A 3,717-nucleotide genomic window follows, 5' to 3' on the forward strand; every position below is an offset into this window, starting at 1 on the left:
CGTTAATTCTATTTTGAAAAGTAAAAAATGAAAAAAAATTGACCGAAAATGAAAAGATATGGTAAAATTGGCATTTTGTTCTTTTGTTTTTTTAATATTCAGAGCAGACAATACGATTGTGGATAGTGGTGGGCATATAAAAAAAAGGTGCTACATAATTGAATGTCGAGTAACATCTCCATTTCTAGACCTTTGTAACAGTTTAGAACTCAAGACTGTTAATTATTATTTCGCTATAGGAGAGAAATTCTGTGTTTTCCTTTTTAAGGCTATTTCGTGTGGTTTTACGAATTTGCCAGTTGAACTTAGACAGAGATAAGAAATTAATTACCTGCTACAAAAGTTAGAATGTCCAAGAAATGGGGGATCATTTTGATATAAATTTATATGAAAAGCTGATCCCTCACTTTAAACCTCAAACATACACACAAATGGTTCAAACGAAACCCACAAAATCCTGTGGGATATAGAGGTACAAACAAATAAACTCATCCAAGTTAGAAGACCGGAGTTCTTAGTAATTAACAAGACAGAAAGAATTTGAAAAAATTGTAGATTTTGCCGTCTCAGCAGACCACAGAGTGAGAATGAAAGGGACAGAAAAATGAAACAAATATGCAGAACTTGCCAAAGAACTGAAAATAATCTGAAGAAAATCACTATAATACCATTAATAGTACCCATTACAGAGTTAGACACCAGGGTCATTTTTTAACGTGGAAAAAAGGTACAAAAATAAAAAAATTGTCTCAGTCGTGAAGGACTGATCCTCCACCGAAAGAGAACAAGAAATGGAAGTGTAGCATCTGAAGAACAGATACTACACTTTAGGAGCATAAGGAACAGTCCCAAAGAATTTGGCAAAAAGATAAGAAACTGGAATCAAGGTAAAGACGCAGACTATGCAACAGACAGCAATGCTGAAAATAGCTGAAATTTTTTGTAAAGCATATGAATACGGAATATAATCTACATGAATCACAAACGCTAATCGATAATAATAATAAGAAGAAATGCTAATCGATAATAATAAGAAATGCTAATCGATAATAATAAACGCTAATCGATAATAATAAACGCTAATCGATAATAATAAACGCTAATCGATCATATAGAAAAATACAACTGAAGTAAGACAAAAATGCAACGAAAAAAACTGAAACTGCAAAATAACAAAATTGTAAATTACCCCCCACCCCACCCCTACCCCCCAAAAAAAGAAAAGTTCCGCCATTGACTGGTATGACACCAAATACGCGAAGGGTCAAGACCATAAAGTAAAAGCACTAATCAGCCTCCCATTGGATGAGTGCAAAGAAGACTGGAACCTTGGAGAGGCTTATTTCAACCCCAAATTTCAGTGAAGAACAATAGTTCCTGCTGACGAGAAATCAATGATAAATGGCTGTTGTGATAACGCAAATTAAGGTTATCGAAAGAGGTAGAGAGCACTGGAAATCTGGGGAGACTTGTTGTCACTCAGAGTCCAGGGAACACCACAGATAAATCTTTGATGGTGGCCTATGTTAAAACTGCTAGTAAGTAATAATAACAACAACAACGTAGGGAAATTCCAAATTGGAAGGTTCCCGGATCGAATGGTGCATTGGATAAAAAAAATAATAAACTTACCAATTTGCATGAAAAGATTGCATCTAAAATTGACGGAATTTTGACTGGAGATCAATTCTTGAATGGGACACGCATGGACGAACAGTGTTCTGCCAGAAGGATACATCAAAGGGCACGACGGTTGATAACTATCGGCGCACCATTTGCCTTCCATTAAATGCTGACAGGCATTTTGTAGCTTTCAGTTATTTTTATTTATTTATTTATTTATTTTTTTTTTTTACTTAAAACAATATTTTAGCTACAACAACAAAAACATTTAAAACATTAAGTTGTAGCAATTTTAATAATTTACACAAAAAAGGGACAGAATAAGTCGAACGGGAAAAGACAAATGGTCAACATATAAACAAATAAATAAAGTAAGAAGATAATTTAGTTTTATGGTGTTTAATGGTAAAAATAGTTTAAAAAATGCTTAAATTATATACAAAAATAGATTAAAAGAACAAGTTTCTTTATTTCTATATAAGAATAATAAAGAATAATAATATTTCTATATAAATAATAATAATGATAATGATGATGATAATAATAATAATAATAATAATAATAATAATAATAATAATAATGTAGAAGTAAAGAGACTTATTAATTTTAGTTTGGCAAAAATAATGCTTTAACATATATGACACAATGTTGGAATAAAATTAAAGTAGAATAAAATAATTGTTGTGACTCAACGGGTCACGGTTAGTAAAGTTATGCGGCAATGTGTACAAAAACAAATTAAAACTAAAGGCTCTGCGTCATATTTGAGTATTTGAAAATTTGAACAAGAAAACGGTCCGTCTTTTGATTGGTACTGCAGACGGCTATCACTTGTGAATTGTTTATATGGATTTTATATGGTTCCCCGATTCTAAGAAACAGGTGCCCTATTCTTTCGTTAAATGTTTTGGCCGGATTTTTCATCTGGTAAATTAGTTGTTTTTTAGTGAAGAGAATGTAAAGGGTGCTTGGTGAGCAACTAATGTCCACAGGTAAATTATCTATCATGTCTCGAAAATAATAAATACGTAGTTCCTCTTTCACCATGTTGTACGAGTAGATATGCCTGTGGGCAAAAGTCGAAAAGATGACAACATCATTTACATAATCAAAGCTGTGAATCGAATTGAACAAGTAAATTTTCTTGACAACGTGTAAAGACTTATTAACATTTTCCAAAACATCGATGTTTTCTGAATAGCAAGCCAAAAGTCTGTTCGGTCCACAAGCAGCGATTTTTTGGTACGGACGCAACGTCTCGAACGCTGTTGTCACGCGACACTGACTTTCGCTTACGTCCACAAAGGCAAGAGCTTTTTGATCGGAGAAGATGACGGCTATCTCACCGTCTTCCTTCAAACACATATCGCTTGGTTCGTGGTTAAGTAACAGGCCTGATATGAATTCGCCACACCAACTGAGCTTGACGAGTTTATTTGGGATCTGGCAGAGGACGATCACGGAGCAATCCAATGCAATCTTTATATTTAATAGTTTAAGACACTCAGTTCGATTTTTGCTACTCAAAAAGAAGTAAGATATTTCTTCAGGAATTGGATCATCTTTAAATGTCTTTCTTTCTGCATCAGTTTCGTTGTTATAATCCGAATTTAATTTAGAGTCAGATCCATTGGGTAACAAACAGCTTTCCGGTGTTGTTCTATGGATCTCCAATTCTTCGAAAGTCTCCAGGAGCTGAGTCTTCAAATGGTCTGCGTCACCGATACCATTCGCAAATTTGAAATTTTCTTGGGAGCCGTCAATCGCAGATATAGTTTTGCATATCTCATTTTGCATTTTTAAGGACTTTACTTGTAGAACGGTCATTTTCTTTAATAAACTGATATACTGCTCAGAGAAAGAGTTAAATCGTTTTTCGCCAGATTTCTTTTTCTCATTTGTCCTCCCCCAAAATCTGTAGAAATTGTTTTTCCACGGACTGGCCGCTTCGATGATACCATTCAAAACACCCACAAGCGTTTCAATCGTTTGTTTTTTAGCGCCTTGTCTCATAGAAACAAGACAGTTATTATGGCCGTCCGTAATGCAACCGGCACACATATCTATACCAGAAGAAAGGCAGTCCATGTTGAT

The sequence above is a fragment of the Euprymna scolopes genome, chromosome 11 (genome assembly GCF_053919585.1).
Source record: "Euprymna scolopes isolate OS-2025 chromosome 11, ASM5391958v1, whole genome shotgun sequence".
Taxonomy (NCBI): domain Eukaryota; kingdom Metazoa; phylum Mollusca; class Cephalopoda; order Sepiida; family Sepiolidae; genus Euprymna; species Euprymna scolopes.